Below are 12,339 nucleotides of genomic sequence, written 5' to 3'. Positions count from 1 at the left end.
TTTTATAAACAAAATCGGAAGCCTTTTCTTGCTCTGCAGATAATTTATTGGAATTTGTACTGAAATAAGGAAGAAAAGTGGGTTAATTTTTTATGATATATATTTTAAATTGATGAGGTATAATCATGAGGTTGCAATGGCTCAGGAGTGTGCTAGTGACAACCTACCTATAAAGTATATTCGCAAATTGTCCTGTCTTTCTTTATTTAGCAAAAGAATATCAAAACTGCATTATTATTATTTCTAGCATTTCTTTCTCTTACAGAGAAATAAAATAAATGGTGCATTCCTTCATTCTTTTTGTTGCCGCAAATAAATAAGTGCTAGAAAAAAATTGCTGCATTATTTGTTTGCAAAGAAAATCTGTACATTTTGCAATGTATGTCTGTTTTTATGCATTGTTAAACATTGTTACAAACATGGTTGCAAACATTGCTTTCTCATAGTGCTCAAGACATGCACGCTTTTGAATCTACCTTAGTATGCTCTCATGAAAAAGAACAAAAGGCTATCAACGGAAACCTTTGATAATGGAAGCAAATTGGGCTTTATATTGTAGCTCTCTGGAAACGCAACTTTCTGTCCCAAGTCTGCCTTCCCTGTCTTATTTAGGTTTTTTGCTGGGACTATATTTGTTGACTCATCTTCCCCCCTCCTCCAATCATATGTGTGTGTACTTTTTAAACCTAGTTGAACAAATGCATGTGGGACTGCTACCTCCAGTTTTGTGACTGTAATCTGGGCGGTATTACTTTTTTTTTTTTTTCTTTTGTGCAAAACTAGAAGTTTGGGAAGGTAGTTTAAAAAACAAACAAATGTGTAGTCTGTTTCCCCAATTACTTCTAGATACAGTGCATGTGGTTGTGATGGCATAATAGGCTGTATGTGTAAGTCTTCACTTTTTAAAGAGACAGTAAAATCAAAATTAAACGTTAATGATTACAACAGATCATTACATTTCTAAACAACTTTCCAATTATTTTACTGAGATTTACTTCTACTGGGCTTTATTCTTTTAGTATCTCTTGTTGAAAAGCATACATAGGTAGGCTCAAGGAAAGGAATGCACTTCTGGGAGCTAACAGCTAATTAGTGACTTCACATGTATGTACCATACCTCCCAACATTTCATAAGTCACAAGAGGGACAGAAACTCCAGCCCCCTTCCCCCCCCCCCCACGGCAAAAGTGTGTTATGTGGTGGGCAAGAGCAGGGATGGGGCTTAAAAAAATTAATACTCTAAGGCAGCAAATCAAAAACCATCGCAAATGACTGGTTAGCTATGTGAGCTCTGTATTTAACCCTTTTCGTGACAGGGTTAAAGTGCCTACATCAGAACAACTGTTCCGATGTAGACAAATTGAAACTATGCGATCGTGCATACAATCGCGAGATTTCAATTATTGGATCGCATTTGGGGGGCGTCCCTACAATCCTGGGAACGCCCTCCAGACTGCGATCAAATTCTAGAAGCACAGAAGGCTTCAGGACAGCCGTTAGCTATGACGTTCTATTCCGTCATAACGGCTTTAAAGCCCAGTGTAATTATGACGGAATAGAACGGCATAACGGCATTAAAAGGTTAAAGTGATGGTAAACTCTCCCCTTTTTAAAATCAGATCAGATGTAAGCGCTATTTTAGATGAAGTTTAATTCATTAGCTGTAATGAAGATGCGCTATAACTTACTTTTTATTATAGATATGAAATTCAAATACTGCATGCTCCTCCGCCCACTTCAAAAGTAAAATTTTCTGTGAGCTAACAGATTGAATTGTTGTCCAATCAGCGCTCTCCCCATATGGCACTTTTGTTGTAGCTAGAGCATTGATTGGAGAGTAATTCAATCATTTAGCTGACAGGAAAATTGACTTTTAAAGTGGGTGGTGTAACGTGGGGTGTTTGAATTTTAGCGCATCTTCATTAAAGCTAATGAATTAAACTCCAACACCCCACGTTACACCACCCACTTTAAAAGTCAATTTTCCTGTCAGCTAAATGATTGAATTACTCTCCAATCAATGCTCTAGCTACAACAAAAGTGCCATATGGGGAGAGCGCTGATTGGACAACAATTCAATCTGTTAGCTCACAGAAAATTTTACTTTTGAAGTGGGCGGAGGAGCATGCAGTATTTGAATTTCATATCTATAATAAAAAGTAAGTTATAGCGCATCTTCATTACAGCTAATGAATTAAACTTCATCTAAAATAGCGCTTACATTCCAGATCTGATTTTAAAAAGGGGAGAGTTTACCATCACTTTAATTAGCCTTTTCAGAGAGAGTGCTAAATATTTTTATCTTCATTGGACATTTAATAATAGATTCTTTAAAACTGCTCTCAGCATTCCCCATTAATATTCTAGATTCTAGCCTTTAAAGTCGGCAAAAATGCACAGTAACACAAGCTAAACATATACATGTACACACACTCAAATACACAAACGCACACTACATAGCATACACTTATACATGCAGATACACACACTACATAGCATACACTTATACATGCAGATACACACACACACACACACACACACACACACACTTATACATGCAGATATACATACACACACACACACACACACACACACACATCATACTTATACATACAGTCACACAGGCACACACACACACCCCGTACACGTATACATGCAGATACACCCACACACTACATAGCATACACTTATACATGCAGATACACACACATATATTACATAGCATACACTTATACATGCAGATACACACACACACACACACACACTACATAGCATACACTTTTACATGCAGATACACACACACACACTCTTATACATGCAGATATACACACACACACCATACACTTATACATGCAGATATACACACACACACACACACACACACACACACACACTGCATAGCATACACTTATACATGCAGATACACACACATATATTACATAGCATACACTTATACATGCAGATACACACACACACACACACACTACATAGCATACACTTTTACATGCAGATACACACACACACACACACTCTTATACATGCAGATATACACACACACACCATACACTTATACATGCAGATACACACACACACACACACACACACACACACTACATAGCATACACTTTTACATGCAGATACACACACACACACACACACACACACACACACACACTCTTATACATGCAGATATACACACACACACACCATACACTTATACATGCAGATATACACACACACTCTTATACATGCAGATATATACACACACACACACACACACTACACAGCAGATACGCACCCTACATTGCATATACTTATACATGCATGCAGACACACACACACTTATACATGCAGACACACACACACACACTACATAGCTTACACTTATACATGCAGACACACACGCAGATATACATACATACACACACACACACACACACACTAGATAGCATACGTGCAGACACACACACACTACATAGCTTACTTATACATTCGCGCACAAATACACTACATAGCTTACACTTATACATGAGACACACACACACACTACATAGCTTACACTTATACATGCAGGCACACACGCAGATATACATACACACACACACATACACACACACATACACACACACACACACACATACACACACACACACACACACACACTACATAGCATACTCTTATACATGCAGATATACACACACACTCTTATACATGCAGATATACACACACACTCTTATACATGCAGATATATACACACACACACACACACACACTACACAGCAGATACGCACCCTACATTGCATATACTTATACATGCATGCAGACACACACACACACACACACTACATAGCTTACACTTATACATGCAGACACACACGCAGATATACATACACACACACACACACACACTACATAGCATACTTATACGTGCAGACACACACACACTACATAGCTTACTTATACATGCGCGCACACACACACTACATAGCTTACACTTATACACGCAGACACACACACACTACATAGCTTACACTTATACACACAGACACACACACACACTACGTAGCTTACACTTATACATGCAGATACACACACTCATGCAGACACACACACATACACTAGATCATATATGGGTATCTAATTCATTGTATGGTGTCCTGGGGTTGGCAGTCTTACCATGGTGTTAGCACTGGTCATCGTATAAAACTAAAGGCATGCTAGTATTATCAGGCGCATGACTGCATCACTACCAAAAGTTAGAGGTCACCATTACCTGTGGTCCGAGGGTATACAGCCTTCTTACTCCTACTTAACCCACACACCATTCCTTTTCCACAGAGAATCTAACCCTGTACAAAGAGAATGTATCCACATGTGAGTGTGCCTGTATTAAATCCTATTACTTAGTGTTAATGTAATGTCAAATAGTTCTATGGGTCAAATAGTTCTATGGCAGTCCAAATCCTTTATGTCCCATCACATGATCGTCCTTATAACGGCACTCATACATATGCAACCTCAGAGGACTGGAACCATGTCCCTCCTACCTCCGTGCTATAGTACTCAATGTGATATCAAGGGACTGAAGGCAGTAGTATAGACATATTCCTCAATATACTGTTAATGTAAATCACTGTCCTGCTACATAAACACTACAAGATGGACTCACCCTTTGCTGAATTTTTCCGGATCATTAGTTAGCTGAGGGGATCATCGCTCCTTTCCCATCTCCGCTCTAAGCCTTGCGGTCTCCCTTTTCTTCTTATCAGATCCACTGTCTGCAAATGTCCGCGGTCTGTGTTTGACGTTGTGACGTCACGGGTCCGGCATGCATGGCCTGCAATTGGCTCCTGGCTTGAAGGTGTGCTTCATTGGATGTGTATAGGAGCCCCAGTGCTCTGTGTAGACTTGTTGAAAAAGGGATATACTGTATTCCAAAACGAAGCAGGCTCCAATAAGATTAAAACATATGAAATTTATTCCAAGTATACTAAAAAAACATTAGCTGAACTCTGCAAAGTAAGCAGCCAAATGGAAAATGGTCCGTCAGGTTTCGGTCCTTCCGACCGTAATCATAGACCTCAGATTACGGTCGGAAGGACCGAAACCGGTCAGACCATTTTCCATTTGGCTGCTTACTTTGCTGAGTTCAGTTAATCTTTTTGTGATGCCGTGTTTTTTTTTTTTTTTTTTTATATACTTGGAATAAATTTCATATGTTTTAATCTTATTGGGGCCTGCTTCGTTTTGGTATACAGTATATACCTTTTTTCTACAGGTATCTAACCCTGGCAAAGAAAAGCCAGCTGCTTCTGAGTATGAGCCTATAGAATTTACTTTTTTTTTTTTTTTTTTTTTAATATGCATGGGGCAATGTGGGACAGACCCCTAAAATTCGGGACTGTCCCAGTTGGGGGGGGGGGGGGCGAGCTGTTGTCATTGGTTCACCTGATGTGTACAGCTAGCTCCCCCTAGTTCATTGTTGCTCATTCACCAAAAAATACCAAGAGAATTAAGAAAGTTAGACAATTGAAGTCAATTGCAAAGTTGTTTAAAATTATAGGCTTTGTCTGCATTCTGAAAGAAAAAATTGATTCATGTCCCTTTTTGTAAATAGTATTTGTTGTGTTTTCCAAAAATATAATGCTTAAAATGTTCTTTGCACTACATAATTGAACATCTTCTTTCCGTTTTTTTTTTCTATTTTATTATTTATCAGATGTGTCCATTATTTTTGTTTCATTTTGTTCTTCTTGAATCCCTAATTCCAGAGGGAATGTATTGACACTACTTGGCATTGTGTAAGCAATTATAAGTCTTCTTTTTCCTGTAAATCTCTCACTTGCATTCTTAATTAACTATTAGTGGTGTTGTCTTCTAGTTAAAGGACCAATAAATCCAGTAGATTTGCATAATAAACAAATGTATGCTAACAAGACAATGCAATAGCATTTAGTCAGAACCTCAAATGAGTAGTAGACTTGTGTATTTCCACTCCCCCTGAATCATGTGACAGCCATCAGCCAATCACAAATTCATATTCTGGGAATTCTTGCACATGCTCAGTAGGAGCTGTTGACTCAAGGTGTAAATATAAAGACTGTGCACATTTAGTTAATGGAAGTAAATTGGAAAGTTGTTTAAACTTTCATGATTCAGATAGAGCCGCAATTTTAATTTTGACTAGTGTCCCTTTAAGTGTTCTATTTTCATGCTTTTAAATAACTATCTTGCAGTTTTGTTTTTTTTCTCTTCATTTTATAGCAGCGGCATAAATTTATAAAATCCTTGCAAATGTTAAGGTCTTGCATGATGACCTTTGGCAGAACACATTCATTCTTTTGCTCTCAACTTAATTTCTTGAACTATTTTAAATTATGTCTATATTGATTTTTTTCCCTTTAGAGAATAGCTGTAGTAATTCATTTAAAAAGTAAAAACCCTCATTCTGCTGTTTTAGTTACTTCATTGTAATTCCAATCCTTTACTGATCAATGTCTTATCCGGGCCTTCCTATAATGAACTGAGTTCAATAAAGCTAATTGTGTGTAGCGGCCCTACAGACCGTAGTCTGTATAGTAGCCACTTTGTTTCAACTGAAGAGCTGAACTCTAAGAATGTAAATCCCCGACAGAAGCTGATTGTTGGTAACAATATCCACACTATTAACTGACCTTTGTAATTCCTGGAACAATTAGAAAAGAGAGACTTTTATCTGTATTTTAAATACCAGACCAAAGAAATGAAGTTGCCTCATCAGTCTCAACTATGTTCCTTTTGCACAGTAGAAGGAATGCCACTTGCAAATATTCACTTCTAGTTGTAAATGTTAGTGCTGCGAAATCTGTTGGCGTTTTTACAAATAACTCATGATAATAAAAATAATAAATGTAATTTTATCTGTTTTTGTTTATTATCACCATCACATAAAAAATTCACAATAAACCAAATCCAGAGTCTTAGCATTGCAACACGGGAGGTTTTTATATCCAAATCTGTTGTCTGAAATAAAAATAATCTCAAATACTATAAAATTATATTTATTTTATATATTTTGTTATAGTTTATATGTGAATTCTTCCACATGCTCACTACTAGCTGGTACCTCAGAAATTGTTCATATAAAAAGATTGTGCACATTTTAGGTAATGGAAGCAAATTTAAAAGTTGTTTAAAATTGCTTGCTCTATCTAAATCATGAAAGGGTGATTTTTTTTTTTTTTTTAAACTTTCATGACTCAGAGCATGCAGTTTAAAGGGACACTAAAATCAAAATAAAACTTTCATGACTCAGATAGGGAATGTTTTTTTTTAGAGACTTTCTATTTTTTTTATTTTTCATTTACATACTTTTTTTCTGAAGCATGTGCAAGAGTTTAGTGGATATGCGAGTCTGATTGGCTGATGTCTGTCACATGATGCTGGCAAATTAAAGTAATTTTTTTTTTTTATTTGTCAGAAAAACTCTAGACCAGTGATGAGGAACCTTAGCACTCCAGATATTTCAGAACTAAATTTCCCATGATGCTTAGGCACTCTTAAGTCCAGTCGAGCATCATGGGAAATGTAGTTCTGAAACATCTGGTGTGAAACATCTGGTGTGCCAAGCATTGCCATCACTGCTCTGTACTGATTTAAAATCCGGAGACAATGCAATAAAAAGATAATGCAATTGCACGATCTTTTTATGTTGATTATGCAATTCTACTGTATTTAATGGTCCATTTAAACTTTTTTTGCCTTTGTCTTAAAATTCATCAATCTGTTTTTAATGTGTAGAAAACTTAGCTATAACTATAGTTTAAGTTATTTGCTTTTTTTTTCTTTTTTTTTTTTTTCTAGTTATCCTCAAGTCTTCTTTACAACATATATACTGTATAAGTGGATGATGATTATATTTTGTTATTATTAGCCTATGTCTGAATAAGCAGAAGACCTACATTTATAATAAAAATAAGCTTCTGATTATCTATTTTTTTTAGGAAAAACATTGTGTATTCTTATACTTGGTGGTGGTGGTTGTGGTGGTTGTTGGTGTTTTCTACCTAGATTTGTCTTTCTTTGTTTTCTACCATGCTTATGGAAGGGAATAATTTAAACAAACAGAAAATATATGGGAACATTTTAAAGGGATAAAGGAGTAAACATTTTAACTTTTGTGATTATATAATCATCATCCACTTATACAGTATATATGTTGTAAAGAAGACTTGAGGATAACTAGAAAAAAAAAGCAAATAACTTAAACTATAGTTATAGCTAAGTTTTCTACACATTAAAAACAGATTGATGAATTTTAAGACAAAGGCAAAAAAAGTTTAAATGGACCATTAAATACAGTAGAATTGTATAATCAACATAAAAAGATAATGCAATTGCACGGTCTCTGGATTTTAAATCAGTACAGAGCAGTGATGGCAATGCTTGGCACACCAGATGTTTCAGAACTACATTTCCCATGATGCTCGACTGGACTTAAGAGTGCCTAAGCATCATGGGAAATTTAGTTTTTATTTTTTAAAATATACTATTTAAAAAAAACATTCCAATTTCTTTATTCCTTTTTCTCTTGGTATCCATTGCTGACACCTAAAAGCTTTCAATAAAGCAAGCTGTTGCTCTTGTAATGTCAGGTTTTTCACCAAGGCTTTACTTAGTTTATCAAAATAAGCTTTATAGGTAGGCTTACCAGAAGTCCCAGTTTGACTGGGATTGTCCCTGTTTGGAGGTGCAGTCCCAGTGTCCCACCCGATTGATCATTCTGTCCCAGTCGGTGCTGGGATTAAAAATACCGGCAATGTAAAAGCTGTTTTTTTTTTTTTTTTACATTCTGATTGCAATTGCCTAGCATAGCTGACATTGGCGGTATTATCACGAAATGCTATACTGTGTACATCCCTGAATGCCCCCTCAAAACTCAGAAAAGATGAGTGTGGCTTCCAATCGGAAGGATGTTTGTGGTACTTGCAATTCATTTTGTCTCATCTCCCACTATTATACAGCAGATGCAAAGAGGTTAAATAGAGATTTAAAAATTAGCCTTAGTTGTCCCCCCCTAATGAAGCATTCAAGTGCAACAGATCAAATGATTACTCTTTTATATGGGTGAAAAATAAAAGGGAAGGGTGTAAAGGAGAAGCACATTTTTTTTTTTTTTTTTTACATTTTGCTATGGGGCCTAGGGTTTCTTTAGTTATGTCCCAGACTTGTCAAGAAATAGCCTCCCATCAATCACCATTCTGCCCCTGCTCTTCAACTACTGACTGTTTATTCAGTTTTATTAGTAAAATCTGGTCATGAATACAGACCAACAGTTTAATGCTTCCATATAACAGTATCTACCTCCATCCCTGTACTATTGCAGGGCCTGTATGTGTCTCCTTATGGGCACCATGCTGTTGCATTGGTCATACTAATGATAATTAGCACTGCGAACACAGATGCCAACATGTATATTGTTCAAAATAATATAATTCCACTACATATGTAGAAATACTAATTTGCATAGCCATATTCTCACCATCTCTGAGTAGTTTCTGCTTTAATTTCTGACTTTTCCAACCCTAACTACTTTCATATAACTGAATGATCTAGTGCCACTTATAGATACCTTCTATTCCAGTCAGAGCCTATTTTTAAAGAGATTAAATTATATATTTGTGAGGTTTTTTTTAAAATTCGCTCCACGCCCCCTTGACCACGTCCCCACTGGCACCACGCCAGGTGGTCCCAGTTTCACCTCTTAAAATTTATGGTAAGCCTATTTATAGGATAACTCTACTAAAGATCTATGGTCTACTCACAATTGTTTAAACAAATGGGTTGATCCAAGCCTCTTCAACTCATTTGACCTTTGGCACAACGGAGAATACCAGTGCCTTTGAACGTTTACATATGCTGTAAGCAAAGTCCTTGTTGGAACTCATCATTTAAAGGTATATGAAACTGTGCTCTTTTAGCAGAAAAAAATGTTAAAGGGACACTAAAGTCAAAATTAAACTTCATGATTCAGATAGAGCAGCAGTTTTAAACAACTTTCCAATTTACTTCCATTAACAAAATGTGCACAGTCTTTTTATATTTACACTTTTTGAGTCACCAGCTCCAACTGAGCATGTGCAAGAATTCACAGCATATACGTATATGCATTTGTGATTGGCTGATGGCTGTCACATGGTACAGGGGGAGTGGAAATAGACATAACTTTGCAATTTATTTAACAAAAATCTACTACTCATTTGAAGTTCAGACTAAGTGCTATTGCATTGTCTTCTTATCATGCATTTGTTAATTATGTAAATCTACAGTGTTGACTGGTCCTTTAAAAAACAGAAGGAATTTTAGGGTCATGGAGTGGGGGGGGTGTAGGGGGGCAGTACTACCCTCCTGTAAAATTTCTCAGGTTGCTGTGTAGCTCAGCAAACTCTTTGGAAGCTGAAACTCAAACACCCCCCACCAATTCTCCAGGTCATATGTAAAGGAAGAATAAAATAGGAAATGCAGAGGGTGTCCCATTGTATTGCCCCCTTTGTAATCTTTGCATTAGCTTGCTTATGCTTACAAGCCCTATTCTGTAACACTGACATATTAATTGGTAGGAAAACTAGCACTGCTAATTATGTGCTACAACTAATCATTTTATAAGTGAAATTCACACACATATACACAAACACACAAATGCACAAAAAACACATACATACATACATACATACATACATACATACATACATACACACACACACACACACACACACACATACATAATATATACACACACATATACATAGTTTACATACACATATACACACTGTAGTCCTGAGTTGTCTGAAATATATTTATTTAAAAATATAGAATTTAATTACTCTGCATTTTCCCTTTAGTGTGAAGTTTCTGATGGGAACATTCTGACACCTATCTAGTTAAAAGAAAGCAGAAAAGCAATTTATAGTTTGCACAGTTCAGTGCAAGATCCTTTATTTAGTGAGTAATATAATGCAGGAGAGGTCAATATATTGGAGCTAGTATTGGATCTAAATTTGAGATATATTTATAACTTTACTACATGGCTTTATCTGCTAGTATTGGAGCTGTATTTGAGACATATGCAATACTTTTACTATATGCTTTTATCTACTGGTATCCAGATGAGCTGGTGCTTAAATGCAGTGTTTCTCAACCATGGTCCTCAAGTAGCCCCAACAGGCCAGGTTTTCATTATAGTTGAATTGGTGCACAGGTGAAGTAATCAGCTTACCATTAAGAGCCGTTACTAACTTGCTCTCAACCATCAGCTGATTATTTCACCTGTGCACTGGTTCAGCTTTAATTAAAACCTGCCCTGTTGGGGTACTTGCGGCCTGCGGCATATGTGTTTCTCCGACGTATCATATCTAGTGCCTCACCAACCTCTGACATCACTGGTTTGAAGATGACCTAGGCTAGAGAATTTTCTTTTTTTGGCCTCAAAGGAGTGTGGGACTTTATACATAAAGCATGAATTGCTTTAGGGGCTTTAACCATAAGGCAATACAGATCTACCGTTGGCAGGATAGCATCCTGATCTTAACAAAAATCAGAGTCTTAACCTTTCAAAGACAAAACTGATAATGAAATATTAAAAATTCCGTAACTTTATCAGGATTATGTTAACGTTCTCAAAATCTCAGTCTTCATCTTTTCAAAGGGTATACTAGAAACGAAGAAATAAAACAAGAAAGCAATCTGAATATCTGTCATGTTAGTTAAGGATTGGCTAAGATCTACTCATTCCTCTGGTGTAATGTATTATCTGCCTGTATGGACAATGCCTTTGTCATAAGAGTGTTGTTAATGTATTACTTTCGATTTGCCCTACCAACTATAAACATATATACCAACAAAAGGGTTCAGTTGATGTTAATTTTTCAGAAGTACAATTTGCTGTTGTGGACAAACCACTGTAGGTACAGAGATTATCAATGTGTCTCTTTAAGGGCATTACAATATTGCATTCAGAAGGGCAGCTATCTTCAAGGAACCTTCATGTGTCAAAGCTTTCATCAGACTCACATGAGAAGGGTAAACCAGCCTATGGTGAAGGTATTGAGCAATAATTTGAAGTACATATATGAAGACAAATAAGTTATCAATATAGTATTTTAAAAAAGGAAGAATCAAGACTCCAATGATTTCCAATGACAAAGAACACATTTATTTCAATCTTAAAAGACTATTCATTGCAAAGCCAGGACATTGGAACAAAGATGAGCTCCATCTGGTGACAGATCTAATGGTTTCTAAAGAAATCTAGTGCAATATAATCCCAGTAACCTTACTAAAACTCAAATAAATAAAAAAAAA

At 36.3% G+C, this 12,339-nt stretch overlaps 1 protein-coding gene across 4 annotated transcripts in view; it reads left to right on the top strand.

Moving 5' to 3' along the window:
• The window catches only part of FERMT2 (FERM domain containing kindlin 2), a 227,602-nt gene that overhangs the window by 91,989 nt on the left and 123,274 nt on the right, over window positions 1-12,339 (top strand). The gene's annotated exons all lie outside the window — the stretch shown is intronic.

This window comes from Bombina bombina, chromosome 1, assembly GCF_027579735.1.
Source record: "Bombina bombina isolate aBomBom1 chromosome 1, aBomBom1.pri, whole genome shotgun sequence".
Classification (NCBI taxonomy): domain Eukaryota; kingdom Metazoa; phylum Chordata; class Amphibia; order Anura; family Bombinatoridae; genus Bombina; species Bombina bombina.
This window is presented reverse-complemented; position numbering and strand designations above follow the sequence as displayed.